This window comes from Callorhinus ursinus, unplaced genomic scaffold, assembly GCF_003265705.2.
Source record: "Callorhinus ursinus isolate GAN/ISIS: 27379988/994484 unplaced genomic scaffold, GSC_fseal_2.0 scaffold3, whole genome shotgun sequence".
NCBI lineage: Eukaryota > Metazoa > Chordata > Mammalia > Carnivora > Otariidae > Callorhinus > Callorhinus ursinus.
This window is the reverse complement of record NW_027397065.1, coordinates 17125137-17142309: the sequence shown is the minus strand read 5'-3', so window position 1 is coordinate 17142309 and position 17173 is coordinate 17125137. Positions and strand designations below refer to the sequence as shown.

The window sequence follows — 17173 nt, the reverse complement described above, 5'->3', positions numbered from 1 at the left end:
AAGTGATGAATCCTTAAATTCTACACCTGAAACTAATATTACACCGTATGTTAACTAACTGGAATTTAAATAAAAACTTGAAAAAGAAAAAAAATAAAACCAGGTCAAGCATGGGAAGAGGGTAGAGTGAGCAAGGGAGGTCTGGTAAGTTACATGACAAAGTTTCAGGAGGATGAAAGGAGAAATGTTCTTTAACATTCTTCAGAAGACCACACAAATAATCATTCTCATTAAGATATTTTCAAATGGTTTGATTTTTCACAAAATTTTCCAGCTGTTCCATAGTCTCTTAAAAGAATATGCTTGACTAGCATAAGATGATAGATATCATTTACTTGAAAAGAACTCTATGCTATAAAATATTTTTATAAAAACTATAAAAAGAAATGATTCTATTTGAGCTAAGTCAAATATGAGTCCATATTTTCAAAAATACATACAGTTGTACATTAGGAAAATGTGCTGTTATGTACTGAAAATTGCACCTGTAAAGATTTAGAACTTCAGTGATATTGTACCATTCTAAATTTCTACATTTTTTGGAAATATAGCACAAGATATTCACAATGAAAAATGGCTTAAATGTGTTATTTCTCAGTGGTAACATATGGCCAAATATTTTTATTTTTGAAAAGTATCAAAAACTACATTTACAGTCATATAACTAGAGCATTACAAATAGACATTTGAACTGTATTATCATTCATGCCTCATACCTAAAGTTAAAAATTTAAGCAATATTAAATTAGCTAATTCTGGATCTGTCTAAAGAAGTTAGAGGGTTTTTGCATTTTTTCTCAGATTTTCTTTTCTGTGTCAAAGACACAATAGCTTATAATTAGTTGTGTCATTTCAGCCCTTTATGGTAGAATCTAGAAATGCTTGTATTTCTACCATGAGGATTAGTGGTGAAATAAAAGCATTGAAAGATAAACCTCTTCTCCCTCTATTTTTAATAACTTTTTTATAATCTGTCTGTACTTGCTCTTATTTCCTGGGAATCTAGAGCTATGTGACATTGTTTAAAGCAGCTCTCCTGAGTCTACTTTATTTCCTATTCCTTTGCAATGATTCTTTTCTTCATTATGTAATGGCTCTCATGTGCTTCTGTTTTACTGCAGCGTTTAAAAATTGTTCACAAAATACACTCTTTTTTAAGGACATTAATAGGTGCAACAAATTGTAGATTCCTTTGTGAAATGAGTTTGTAAAATATGAAGTAAGAAAGATTGAACAGGTTTTCTGACTCCAGATACTTCAGAGTTATATAATATACTAATGAGGAATAGGACTTCCAAGAGAAAGATACAACACGTCAGTATGTGAATCATTCATTGAAATTTTCTTTGTAGTTAAAAGCAGAAATAAGAAGCCTACTCTTGGGATTTGTAGGCCAGCTATTTTGTTGTTGTTACTCCTTACAACTAACAGAATCAAATACACTTTACTCTGATTTTTTTTCAGTTTTGCTACATTTCAATAGTAGGTATTTTAAGGGATTATTTTTTAGGTCTCATCTGCAACATCAAACAAAAGGTAGTGAGTACTCCACAGGGTGCTGAGTGTTGCCAAGCGCCTTCGAAAATTTTCATGATTTGGAGAAAATGTGGTTCTGATTATGCTTTGCAGATAAACTGTATGTGTAAACAAAGTAGGTACTATTATTTAAAAAACCTTAAGTTATTAATTGAACATGAGATTAAGATTATTTAATTCTACTAAGAAATATATAGCATTCTATATCAATTCTACAAATACAAAGAAAGTTTATAAGACTTGTTTCCTCAAGACAATCTAGTGAAGATAGGAATTGTAAGTAGTATCACTGTAGGTTAAGCATATAGCTCCTGGATCCAAAATTTAAATTTCATGATACATAATCTTCAGTAAGATTTTTAAGAGGTTAGTAAACTGGATGACCCTAGAATTTTATAAATTTATCATTGTTAATAATGTGAAATTGCAACCTAACTATCCACATCTGGTGTATTATTTATTTTAAAAAACAGTTTACTTCGTGAAAAGTTTACACAGAGAATTTTTTTGAAGTTTTTATTTAAATTCTAGTAAGTCAACACAGTGTATCATTAGTTTCAGGTGTACAATTTAATGATTCAACACTTATATACAACACCTGGTACTCATCACAAGGGAACCACAGAGTAGCTGTTTTAAATTATGTATTGCAGTAGTGATCATCTATTTTGTTTTCAAAGTAGAGGAATAGAAAGTAAAATGGCAAAACATGATTTTTCATATGTAAGTTTACATTCCCTGACCAATTTCTATCTGTCAATTGCATAAAGTTGTTACAGGCTGCAACGCTCCCTTTCTAGATCTCAGCCTGGGACTCTACCCCTAGGTGGAGCTCTGGTTTCTTGCTGAGCCAGGAATTACTTAGTACTTATGATTTTCTGGGGACACCACAATAGAAAGAAAAATCACCAGAATGAATGAATAACTGAAGAGAAGATAGTCTAAGGAACTCTAGCTATTAACATTTTCATATTGTTACATCACTGTTACACTCAGCTGATTATTATAAATACATTTCTAATACATTTCTCCTGTGGTTTTATATAAGACATTTTACAGGGAAACTGATGGAAGAATATCTTATCTGTAATTTTATACTCCAGCATACTCTATTTGAAAATATATCCTAAAAACATGAAAACAGCATTCTAAAAAAACGAAATATGATATAAATGAAGACTTGAATAAACAAACATAAATCTAAAATTGAATCTAATATTGAATATAGGGTTGTTTGTATGATTTCTATTAACATTAAAATGATCTATAGGGGCACCTGGGTGGCTCAGCTCAGTCTAAGTATCCAACTTTTGATTTTGGCTCAGGCCATGATCTTAGGGTCATGAGATCAAGCCCCACGATGGGCTCTGTGGAGAGTGGCGAGTCTGCTGGAGAATTTCTCTATCCCTCTGCCCCTCCCCCCTCAAATAAATAAATGAATCTTTAAAAAAATTATCTGTAATTATTTTCTAGAAACGGTACTAGAATAATATAATATATAATAATATATAATTAATATTAAATAATATTTAATAGATAAATACTATTAATAAAATAAATACATAAATAATAATATAAATAATAATATAATATATTAGAATAATATATAATATAATATATCTATAATTTCATATTAAATATATAGTTTTATTATGTTAGATATAGCTAATATATGTATTAGATAGGCATACATGGATATATATTCTACATATATAAGTTTAAAAGTAAATTAAGGATAGATAAAAAAAGATTTTCATGCTGTTATTTGACTATTATTAAAAGAAAATCAGTGTATTAAGATCTTGATACTATAAGTGTAGTCAGAAGATTAGCATCAGCATCACCTAGAAGACTTGGAGAAATGCAGACTGCCCACCTCAGACCTACTGAATCAGTATCTGCAACTGAACAATCCCCAGGTAACTTATGCAAATTAAACATTTTCTCAGCTTTTTTAAAGTGTTACCAGCAATAAAATTTACCAAAGTCCAATCTCTCAGTTCTTTTTTATATAAGTTTGTGCCTTTTTGATCAATGTAATAATTGCTTGTCTGTCTAAAAATTACTTGTGCTACTGCACTACTTACATTATTTCTAGTTCTTTTGTATTGATACAGTCCAATTTACTACTAGCTGTGTGTAATTAGGCCACATTTTTCTAGTATATTCTTCCAGAATACAGTTCACTGATAATAAGCTTAGTCAGTCTTGCTTATTGAGTATTCCCAGTGCAGTAACCAGGAACAACAACTAGGAATCTAGGCTGGGAGAGAGGCAGACCTGAGGATAAGAGAACATAATAATAAACAATCAGAAAAAAAGAGATTCACGAAAGGATTTAGGATGTTGATCTTGGAGAGAGTCCTTGAACTGATAAATGTAAATGCACATCCATTTTATTTGATGCCTACAACCTCATCAGTAGGTGAATGAGAGCTCCTAAAAGAGTTAAGGTGGTTCACAAAAAATATATAACACAAAGGAGTTAACAGAGATTTCAGAGGAGAAGGTAATTTCTAGCAAATCAGAGAAGTGATGAATCTCATTTATTTGTTCATTCATATTCTATCATTGCACAACTACTTTTAAATCTATAGTTACTAAAGATTCAAAGATGACAGATGTACAGCCCTGCTACCAAAGGTGTTATTGTCTTAAAAGAGGATACATCTTCTTAAGATAAATTTGATTTAAAAATTTAAAAATGGGTGTTTTGAGAGTGGAGAAACAGGAAGTTATGACATTTTAGGAGAAAAGAAAAAATGTATTATATAAGAAGAAAAGAAAAAATGCACTTTAGATGGTCCCATGTATTGTGGCCCAAGTTCTGAATAGTTTGGTCAGATATGGATAAGTCATGGGTCTATCCTTCCAGGAAGCTTAAAATAAAACACTGGCTGTTCCTTTGTTCAATCAAATATTACTGGTAAATTATAATCAAAATGTGAACCTTCTTCTCATCACAGAACGAAGCAGAGTCTATAGTACAAGTTCATTTGCTCACAGCTATGCAACTTCAAGTAAAGTTAATATTTGACTATCTATGATGTGTTATTGATCATTTGAAATTCAGTCCAAACTTCATGTGAGGATACAAAAAAATCACAGCCTTCCACATTGTTTGAAGGTGACAGGGTTACAATATTGATTTTAGAGAGAAGATTTACTGATGCACCAAATATGCAACTCTAGCAATATTCCACTTTTATTTTTTCCATATTCAAACTATGCATTGTTGTAATGCTCAGATAACCTACAATCCAAAATTTTAGATGGTGACTCAGAGCAGGGTAAAAGGAAGTTAGGGATAGTCAATGTCTATTTTGGAATTTCAAAATTCCTACAAAGCAGCTAAGTCTTCCTTTGAAGTCCTGCCTGTAAGCTTTCCAAAATTAATATTTTTGAGTTTAACTCTCAATGTATTTCATAAATACAGAGTTGGTATATTTTTATGGAATGGCTTGTATACTTAAACCACAATCAACATCTTATTATAGAACTAAATTATTCTTTTCATTAAGTTTAGCTTATATGTTAAAACAAAGTCATTACATATATGAATAATGAAATTACAGAATGATTTCCAAATAACATTTGTACTACAGATATATACAACTCCTTAAGGGCTTATTTTGTAGCCTCTTAATATATTTAAATTATCTTGGGATAAGGCATTATTCATATGCCATATGTCTCAATAAAAGATGACATATCAAACATATACTTGTATCTCTCTAAAGAAAATTTATAGAAAGGTAATGATTATTTAAAATTGCTTTATCATGTCAGAGTTCACCTAGAGACCAGCAAGAGATATAGGCATTTGTTATAGAGAAATAGTTTATATAGTTGTGGAGGTTGGTTAAGAAGTCTTTGTTAAGCTGTTGTCTCAGCATCAGATAAGGAAGTTTGAAATACACAGGAGAGGCAATAAGGAAAGAAAGATTACTGAGTAGGCTGGAAGCCACAGGCGGTAGCTGGCACTCCGTAAGGATGGACTAAGATCTGTGCCCCTTACTTTGCCTTTAACCATAGTGACAAGGCTCTTCTGAAGAAATCACTGTCCAGGGTCCTTTACCATAAAACTAAACACATACCGGGCCCAGTAGTTAGAGAAACTGAAAGAGGATCTAGGTAAGGTAGAGTAATTGCAGGCCCGCTGCCACTTCCTGTCAACAAAGTGAATTAGCAAATACACAAGATGTGTGCACACAGGTGTGAGCAGATGGATGGGCACTCTATAAAATAAAATAAAATGAAATAGCTACTGTTCCCTCTGTCCTCCAAATCTAGCCAAGATGTCTCTGTGTGCAACATACAAGAAATAGACTGGGAAATGTAGTTCATCTTAGGCTGTATATTCCAAAGCCATTACAGTGATTTTGACATTTAACAAATTTATATAGCCTATTGCAAAGTAATAGTTTTTTTCAAAAAGTGATCTCTTATACTGATTAATGTTCAACCTGTGCTTCATGTGGTTTAGCCAAGCCTAATTATGATTCTCTTAATATTCTTATCACTGATTCTATGTTCTATTACATGGGAGGAGGACCCAAAAAAAGGGAACTATAAGAAAGAATTATGTTCATATCTCATGAAAATTATTTTTCTGAGACTGCAATTTGGAAAGAATTCCTGGTTTCAATAGTAAAAGTAACATTAATATATGTATGATTAACACAAAGATAAACTCAAAATGGATGAAAGACCTCAATGTGAGCCAGGAATCCATCAAAATCCTAGAGAAGAACATAGGCAGTAACCTCTTTGACATCGGCCACAGCAATTTCTTTCAAGATACATCTCTAAAGGCAAGTGAAACAAAAGGGAAAATGAATTTTTGGGACTTCATCAAGATAAAAGGCTTCTCCACAGCAAAGGAAACAGTCAACAAAACAAAGAGAAAACCCACAGAATGGGAGAAGATATTTGAAAACGACACTACAGATAAAGGGCTAGTATCCAAGATCTATAAAGAACTTCTCAAACTCAACACCCAAAAAACAAATAATCAAGTCAAAAAATGGGCAGATGACATGAACAGACACTTCTCCAAAGAAGACATATAAATGGCTAATAGATACATGAAAAAATGTTCATCATCATTAGCCATTAGGGAAATTCAAATCAAAACCACATTGAGATACCACCTTACACCAGTTAGAATGGCAAAAATGGACAAGGCAAGAAACAACAAATGTTGGAGAGGTTGTGGAGAAAGGAGAACCCTCTTACACTGTTGGTGGGAATGCAAGTTGGTACAACCACCTTGGAAAACAGTGTGGAGGAGCCTCAGAAAATTAAAAATAGAGCTACCCTATGACCCAGTAATTGCACTACTGGGTATTTAGCTCAAAGACACAGATGTAGTGAAAAGAAGGGCCATATGCACCCCAATGTTCATAGCAGCAATGTCCGCAATAGCCAAACTGTGGAAAGAACCGAGATGCTCTTCAAAAGATGAATGGATAAAGAAGATGTGGTCCATATATACAATGGAATATGACTCAGCCATCAGAAAAGATGAATACCCAACTTTTATATCAACATGGATGGGACTGGAGGAGATTATGCTAAGTGAAATAAGTCAAGCAGAGAAAGTCAATTATCATATGGTTTCACTTATCTGTGGAACATAAGGAATAGCATGGAGGACATTAGGAGAAGGAAGGGGAAAATGAAGGGGGGAAATCAGAGGGGGAGATGAACCATGAGAGACGATGGACTCTGAGAAACAAACTGAGGGTTCTAGAGGGGAGGGGGGAGGGGGATGGGTTAGCCCGGTGATGGGTATTAAGGAGGGCACGTACTGCATGGAGCACTGGATGTTACACAAAAACAATGGATTGTGGATCACCACATCAAAAACTAATGCTGTATTGTATGGTGACTAACATAACATAATAAAATAAAATTAAAAAATTTTTAAAAATTATGTACGATTAATTTAATTACCTGTTTATAACTCATGATTCAGAAATAATCATTTCTTTCCCTTTATTCAAAATATTTTAAAATTAAATTTGTTATTTAGAGATAATTGTCGATTCACTTGTAGTCTTAAATACTAACAGATCCCATATATGGTTGACCCAGTTTCCCCAAAATTCTCATCTTCCAAAGCTATTGTAAAATATCACAATCAGAATATTAACATCAATACTCTCCACATATAGAACATTTATATCATCTAAGGGTCCCTCAAGTTACCTCTTTCTAGTTACATTCACTTCCCTCTCACCCTCATCCCCTTGTCAACCGTTGGCAACCACTAATCTGTTCCCTTTTTCTATAATTTTGTTATATCAATAAAGTTATATAACGTTATATAAATGGAAGTTAGGGTATGTAACTTTGGGTGCTTAGATTTTGTCACTCAGAGTAAGTCTTTGGAGATTCATCCAGGTTATTTTGTGTGTCATTAACTATAGTGACAAGGCTGTTCTGAAGAAATCACTGTCCAGGTCCTCGAAATTGGTGAATAGTGTTCAGTGCTACAAATGCACAACAGTTTAACCCATCAAAAGATATCTGCATTGTTTCCAGTTTTGGCTATTTAAAATAAAGCTGCTATGAACAATCCTCTATAGTTTTTTTTTTAATGTGTGATTGATTTCTCTCCAATAAATGTCCAGAACTACAATTCCTAGGTTTTGAAAATTGGAGGTTTCATTTTTTTGTATGTTTGTTTAAAAAAAATGCTAAACTGTTTTCCAGAATGGTTGCACCATCTTACATTCCCATTTCCACTGGCACCATATCCAGGTTTTCTGAGTCCTTGCCAACATTTGGTGGGTTTTTTTGTTATGTTTTGTTTTGTTTTTTAATTTTAGCTATTTTGATGGGATCTCTTTGTTTTTAATCTATATTTCTCCAATGGTCATACATACACTTAGAACCATGACAGAGTTATAACTCTTACTTCAACCTTCTAATGTAATTTGGAGAAGTCAGACTATCAGAGAAATCTATTGTTTACCTATATTTTTGCTTATCATGTTACTTCTTCCTTCATGATGGTCCCAGTTTCTTTCATTCAGTGTTTCCTTTGTTTAGAGAACTTCCTATAGCCCTTATATTGGTATAGGTATGCACCTCATAAATTATCTTAGTTTTCCTGATTTTTGGAGTGTCTTGATTTTCCTTTTATTCCTGAAAGACATTTTTGTTGGGCACAGGATTCTGGCCTGGCAGTTCTTTTCTTGCAGCACTTGAAAAATATTTGCAACTTTTTTATGGTCTTCAAGATTTCTAATGAGAAATCTGCTTTCATTCTGTTTTTTCCTATATATAAGCTGTCTTTTTTCTCTACTTTCAATATTTTTTCTTTCTATTTAGTTTCCAGAATTTTAATTACGTGTCTGAGCATGGATTCCTTTGATTTTATCCAAAGATTTCCTAAATTTTCACTATAGATTTATGTCTCTTGCCAAATTTGGGAAGTTTCTGTAATTTTTTTTTCTTCAAGTATATTTATAGTCCTGCCCTCTTTCTCTTCCCCTACTGGAACTCTCATTATACAACTATTAGATCTTCTGTTACAGTCCAATAAGTTTCTGTAACTTTGTTCATTTTCCTTCCAGTTTAATTTTTCTCTGTTTTCAGAGAGTATAATTTCTATTGTTTTATCTTCCAATTCAATGATTCTTTCATCTGTCTCCTGTATTCTTCTGTTAAGCCTATTCACTGATATTTTAATTTTTAAATTTTATTTATTTTTAAAGACTTATTGATATCAGAGAGAGACAGACGGAGAGAGACAGAGAGAGAGAGAGAGAGAGAGAGAGAGAGCATGCATGGGTAGGTGAGGGGCAGAGAGAGGGAGAGAGAAAATCGCCAAGCAGATTCCCCATAAGCATGGAGCCTGATCTGGGGATCATGACCTGAGCCAAAATCCAGAGGTTGCTACTTAACCAACTGAGCCACTCAGGTGCCCCTTAATTTTTAAATTTTTTTGTTTACAGTTCTAAAATTTCCAGTTGGTTACTTTTTTTTTCTTTTTTTAAAGATTTTATTTATGTATTTGAGAGTGAATGAGATAGAGCATGAGCAGGGGAGGGGCAGAGGGAGAAGCAGACTCCCCACTGAGCAGGTAACCCAATGTGGGGCTTGATTCCAGGACCCTGGGATCATGACCTGAGCTGAAGGCAGATGCTTAACTGACTGAGCCATCCAGGCATCCCCAGTTGGTTACTCTTTATATCTTCTATTTCTTTGCTGAGATTATTTATTTCTTTGATGAGGCTTTATTTTCTTTTTCTTTTTTTCCATTTGTTTCAGGCATTTTCAAAATTGCTCATTGAAAATTTTAAAAATCATAGCTGTTTTAAATTTGTCAGATAAATAGTGCATCATCTCAGTGTTGGTGTCTATTGATTGTCTTTTTTTTCCCCATAGAGTTTGAGATATGCCAGGTTCTTATTACGAAAAATAACTTGTTATGGACTTTCCTCTTACAAGAATCTGGATATAATATCTCTCCGGACATCTTCTTATGTTGTGAGAATCTGGATCTTATGTAAACCTTTGCTTAAGCTGAGTCTATCTGACAGTTTGGGGTGATTCACTGATGCCATGTGGGGACCCAACAGGTTTCCTTACATGGTCTCTACTGACACTATGTGGGAAAGGGGCCTTGTTAACCAGGCAGTTGGGATGAAAGTTTCAGAATTCTTTTTGACCTCTGCATTACCCCAAAGGAGATGTTGGGGTACATCATCACAGTCTCTCAAGTTGTCTAAAAGTTTTCTGTCTTGCTAGGCTGCCCCCTTTCCAGTCCTACTCAAGAAAGCAACTTTGTTTAGGATATTTTGTTTTGCACTACTTGTTGGTTTTTTGGTGTTTCCAGCTTCTTCAGCTTCAAGTACGAGATATACAAGGCAAACATAAAATCGAGAGAACTCACCATCATGTCATTTCTGGGTCTTAAGATCCCCATTCAGTCTGCCTCTTCTCCTCATTTTTTTAGATACCCTTTAGGTTTGTTTTAGATATAATGCCCAGGGTATTTAGGTATGCTTTGTGGAAGAAATAGGAAAAAATATGTCTACTCTATTTTCTGATACCTCAATATGCTTTTAGACTATGACAATCAAATTCAAATTTTCCCTTTAAAATATAGTTAGACAAGAAATGCATTCAAAAGTTATATGTATGTAGTGTAGTGTTAATACCTAATAGTAATTTGCCTTCTTCCCTTAGTTTCATCTTTGACCTTTATTCTTCAGACTCTATTTACCAGATTCCCTTGCCAAGTGGTTTATGGTTTATGACTACATTCAGCCATTGGGAACCTTGATAAGAGATCAGAGAAAGAAAAACCAGACTGATATTCCCCCCCAACTACTGTTATTTGTATCAATGGCTTCTTCTCACCCATGGTTTCCAGTGACTGCTATAACAAACCTCCTTGTGTGACCCAAGTTTCCTTACCAGATAACCTCCTATACTATATTTCTAACCTCCTGTCTGCCCAGCCATCTGGGTACTTGGGATAATATAGTCCCCCTGTGTCCCTCCAACCTAAGCGTAGTATTGATTTCTTGCTATTGCTCATCTCTGGATTGTTTCAACGTTTTTTTGGGTGTGACTTATCTTCTCCATCACCTATGTAATCAATTTGCTATATTAAATACTCTCTGATTAAAATACCTATAGTGGGGGCACCTGGGTGGCTCAGTCGTTAAGCGTCTGCCTTCGGCTCAGGTCATGATCCCAGGGTCCTGGGATCGAGTCCCACATCGGGCTCCCTCCTTGGCGGGAAGCCTGCTCTCCCTCTCCCACTCCCGCTGCTTGTGTTCCTGCTCTTGCTATCTCTGTCTCTGTCAAATAAATAAATAAAATCTTTAAAAAAATAAATAAATAAAATGAAATACCTATAGAGGTTTGTGGTTTTGTTTTGTTTTATTTTGATTGGAAGCTGACTTATGCAACCCTTTAAGTGTTTTCCATACTCCTGCTATTAACTTATTGAGGACAAATAATGATTAAGAGCATTCTTTAATTAATTGTCTTATTTGCTGTCCTTCCTAAAGTAATATGATGCTACTGAGCCAATGAAGGCAATGAATTTGTTTTTGTGTCTATTTTCTGTTGACATTCTATATATTTTTTCTATTTGAAGCATTTGAGCAAAAAAGGAGGCTTTTTCCACTAGCTAGCTCATGAAATTTGCAAAGCCTTCAAAATGATAGCCAAATAACAATCACTCTTGTCATAAGCAAACATTTATTTAAAAGTTGATCATAGCCTTCTGTTTTTAAATTATTTGTTTATTCTTATATTTATCTCCATTTTATATGTTCTTTTAATAAGTTTGAATTATTTTTCATTAAGTAAATATCATAATTTAAATAAAAGAGCAATCAAGCAATAGATATGTAATTTCTTGAAAATATATGCACCTTTACAAGGGTAGGAACCAAACTATCTGTATTTATGTACTTATGTCTCCAATGCCATTGGTAGTAATGTGAAACCATCTTTGCATGCCCAGCTGTAACTGTGCATAATTAATATGACTTCACATATTAAACTGCCAAAAAATAAAAACCTCAAGCAAAGCTATGACCAAAGATGATTCTTAGCAGAGAAAGAAAACAAAGTGAATAAAAGCAGATATTAACTCAATTAACATGCATTTGTGCTCCATACTGCAACACATGTATTATAAAATACTGAATTAGATTTTCATTTAATAGAATAACACTAAGAATATTCAGAGAAGACTCAGTATCTCCTGAGTTCATAATGTAGTAACATTTTATTAAAAAGGATTTCTCATAAAGTAAGAGAATTGTATATACCACAAAGTGTAACAAAAACAGCTATAAATATTATTTTCATACAAGTTTATTCTTTAAAAAGAATGTGCTACCTAAATGAGAAAAATATGCAGCCAAGAATACTATATCCAGCTAGGCTGTCATTGAAAATAGAAGGAGAGATAAAAAGCTTCCAGAACAAACAAAAACTAAAGGAATTTGCAAACATGAAACCAGCCCTCCAAGAAATATTGAAAGGGGTCCTCTAAGCAAAGAGAGAGCCTAAAAGCAGCAAAGATCAGAAAGGAACACAGACAACATACAGTAACAGTCACCTTACAGGCAATACAATGGCACTAAATTCATACCTTTCAATAGTTACCCTGAATGTAAATGGGCTCAATGCCCCAATCAAAAGACACAGGCTATCAGATTGGATTAAAAAACAAGACCCATCGATATGCTGTCTGCAAGAGACTCATTTTAGACCCAAAGACACCCCCAGATTGAAAGTGAGGGGGTGGAAAACCATTTACCATGCTAATGGACACCAAAAGAAAGCTGGGGTGGCAATCCTTATATCAGACAAACTAGATTTTAAACCAAAGACTGTAATAAGAGATGAGGAAGGACACTATATCCTACTTAAAGGGTCTATCAAACAGGAAGATCTAACATTTGTAAATATCTATGCCCCGAACATGGGAGCAGCCAATTATATAAGGCAATTAATAACAAAAGCAAAGAAACACATTGACAACAATACAGTAATAGTGGGGGACTTTAACACCCCCCTGACTGAAATGGACAGATCATCTAAGCAAAAGATCAACAAGGAAATAAGACTTTAAATGACACACTGGACCAAATGGACTTCACAGACATATTCAGAACATTCCATCCCAAAGCAACGGAATACACATTCTTCTCTAGTGCCCATGGAACGTTCTCCAGAATTGATCACATCCTAGGTCACAAATCAGGTCTCAACCGGTACCAAAAGATTGGGATCATTCCCTGCATATTTTCAGACCACAATGCTTTGAAACTAGAACTCAATCACAAGAGGAAAGTCGGAAAGAACTCAAATATATGGAGGCTAAAGAGCATCCTACTAAAGAATGAATGGGTCAACCAGGAAATTAAAGAAGAATTAAAAAAATTCATGGAAACCAATGAAAATGAAAACACAACTGTCCAAAATCTTTGGGATACAGCAAAGGCAGTCCTGAGAGGAAAGTATATAGCAATACAAGCCTTTCTCAAGAAACAAGAAAGGTCTCAAATACACAATCTAACCCTACACCTAAAGGAGCTGGAGAAAGAACAGCAAATAAAGCCTAAACCCAGCAGGAGAAGAGAAATAATAAAGATCAGAGCAGAAATCAATGAAATAGAAACCAAAAGAACAGTAGAACAGATCAACGAAACTAGGAGCTGGTTGTTTGAAAGAATTAACAAGATTGATAAACCCCTGGCCAGACTGATCAAAAAGAAAAGAGAAATGACCCAAATCAACAAAATCATGAATGAAAGAGGAGAGATCACAACCAACACCAAAGAAATACAAACAATTATAAGAACATATTATGAGCAACTCTATGCCAGCAAATTAGATAACCTGGAAGAAATGGGTGCATTCCTAGAGATGTATCAACTACCAAAATTGAACCAGGAAGAAAGAGAAAACCTGAACAGACCTATAACCACTAAGGAAATTGAAGCAGTCATCAAAAATCTCCCAACAAACAAAAGCCCAGGGCCAGATGGCTTCCCAGGGGAATTCTATCAGACATTTAAAGAAGAATTAATACCTATTCTCCTGAAACTGTTCCAAAAAATAGAAATGGAAGGAAAACTTCCAAATTCATTTTATGAGGCCACCATTACCTTGATCCCAAAACCAGACAAAGATCCCATCAGAAAGGAGAATTACAGACCAATATCCTTGATGAACATGGATGCAAAAATTCTCACCAAAATACTAGCCAATAGGATCCAACAGTATATTAAAAGGATTATTCACCACTACCAAGTGGGATTTATCCCTGGGCTGCAAGGCTGGTTCAACATCCACAAATCAATCAACGTGATACAATACATTAACAAAAGAAAGAACAAGAATCATATGATCCTCTCAATAGATGCAGAAAAAGCATTTGACAAAGTACAGCATCCTTTCTTGATCAAAACTCTTCAGAGTATAGGGATAGAGGGTACATACCTCAATATCATAAAAGCCATCTACGAAAAACCTACAGCGAATATCATTCTCAATGGGGAAAAGCTGAGAGCTTTTCCCCTAAGGTCAGGAACACGGCAGGGATGTCCACTCTCACCAGTGCTATTCAACATAGTATTAGAAGTCCTAGCCACAGCAATCAGACAACAAAAAGAAATCAAAGGCATCCAAATCGGCAAAGAGGAAGTCAAACTCTCACTCTTTGCAGATGATATGATACTTTATGTGGAAAACCCAAAAGACTCCACCCCAAAACTGCTAGAACTCATACAGGAATTCAGTCAAGTAGCAGGCTATAAAATCAATGCACAGAAATCAGTGGCATTCCTATACACCAACAACAAGACAGAAGAGAGACAAATCAAGGAGTCGATCCCATTCACAATTGCACCCAAAACCATAAGATACCAAGGAATAAATTTAACCAAAGAGGCAAAGGAGCTGTACTCAGAAAACTATAAAATACTCAGGAAAGAAATTGAAGAAGACACAAAGAAATGGAAAAACGTTCTATGCTCATGGATCGGAAGAACAAACATTGTGAAGATGTCAATGCTACCTAGAGCAATCTACACATTCAATGCAATCCCCATCAAAATACCATCCACTTTTTTCAAAGAAATGGAACAAATAATCCTAAAATTTGTATGGAACCAGAAGAGACCCCGAATAGCCAGAGGAATATTGAAAAAGAAAAGCAAAGCTGGCGGCATCACAATTCCGGACTTCCAGCTCTATTACAAAGCTGTCATCATCAAGACAGTATGGTACTGGCACAAAAACAGACACATGGATCTATGGAACAGAATAGAGAGCCCAGAAATGGACCCTCAACTCTATGGTCAACTTATCTTTGACAAAGCAGGAAAGAATGTCCAGTGGAAAAAAGACAGTCTCTTCAACAAAAGGTGTTGGGAAAATTGGACAGCCACATGCAGAAGAATGAAACTGGACCATTTCCTTACACCACACACAAAAATAGACTCCAAATGGTTGAAAGACCTAAACGTGAGACAGGAGTCCATCCAAATCCTAAAGGAGAACACAGGTAGCAACCTCTTCGACCTCAGCCGCAGCAACTTCTTCCTAGAAACATCACCAAAGGCACAGGAAGCCAGGACAAAAATGAACTATTGGGATTTCATCAAGATTAAAAGCTTTTGCACAGCGAAAGAAACAGTCCACAAAACCAAAAGACAACTGACAGAATGGGAGAAAATATTTGCAAATGACATATCAGATAAAGGGCTAGTATCCAAAATCTATAAAGAACTTATCAAACTCAACACCCAAAGAACAAATAATCCAATCAAGAAATGGGCAGAAGCCATGAACATACATTTTTCCAAAGAAGACATCCAAATGGCCAACAGACACATGAAAAAGTGTTCAATATCGCTCGGCATCAGGGAAATCCAAATCAAAACCTCAATGAGATACCACCTCACACCCGTCAGAATGGCTAAAATTAACAAGTCAGGGAACGACAGATGTTGGCGGGGATGTGGAGAAAGGGGAACCCTCCTACACTGTTGGTGGGAATGCAAGCTGGTGCAACCCCTCTGGAAAACAGTATGGAGGTTCCTCAAACAGTTGAAATTAGAGCTACCATTCGATCCAGCAATTGCACTACTGGGTATTTACCCCAAAGATACAAATGTAGGAACCTGAAGGGGTACGTGCACCCCAATGTTTATAGCAGCAATGTCTACAATAGCCAAACTGTGGAAAGAGCCAAGATGTCCATCGACAGATGAATGGATAAAGAAGAAGTGGTATATATACACAATGGAATATTATGCAGCCATCAAAAGGAATGAGATCTTGCCATTTGCAACGACGTGGATGGATCTGGAGGGTGTTATGCTGAGTGAAATAAGTCAATCAGAGAAAGACATGTATCATATGACCTCACTGATATGAGGAATTCTTAATCTCAGGAACAAACTGAGGGTTGCTGGAGTGGTCGGGCGTGGGAGGGATGGGGTGGCTGGGTGATGGACATTGGGGAAGATATGTACTACGATGAGCGCTGTGAATTTTGTAAGACTGTTGAATCACAGATCTGCACTTCTGAAACAAATAACGCAACATATTTTAAGAAAAAAGAAAAAGAAGAAGATAGCAGGAGAGGAAGAATGAAGGGGAGTAAGTCAGAGGGGGAGACGAACCAGGAGAGATGATGGACTCTGAAAAACAAACTGAGGTTTCTGGAGGGGAGGAGGGTGGGGGGATGGGTTAGCCTGGTAATGGGTATTGAGGAGGGCACATTCTGCATGGAGCACTGGGTGTTATGAACAAACAATGAATCATGGAACACTACACCAAAACAAATTATGTAATATACGGTGATTAACATAACAATAAAAAATTAAAAAAAAAGATCAAACAAAAATATCTAAATTCTGAAAGAGGGGAAGAGGGCATTTCCCTTCCTTCCTAAGAGAGGGGTTAAGTCTCCTAGAAGCTCCTCAAAAAAAAAATAAAAATAAAAATAAAAAAATAAAAAATAAAAAGAATGTGCTAGAAAAAAAGAAACTAATATTTTCATATATCAAAAACTTATGGTATCTATACAGTTTTCTCATAATGTATTTACTCCTGTAGAGATTTCCTTATTCATTCTTGT

At 35.0% G+C, this 17173-nt stretch overlaps 1 long non-coding RNA gene across 1 annotated transcript in view; it reads right to left on the bottom strand.

The window, feature by feature from the left end:
• The window catches only part of LOC112819968 (uncharacterized), a 76347-nt gene that overhangs the window by 1339 nt on the left and 57835 nt on the right, over window positions 1–17173 (bottom strand). The gene's annotated exons all lie outside the window — the stretch shown is intronic.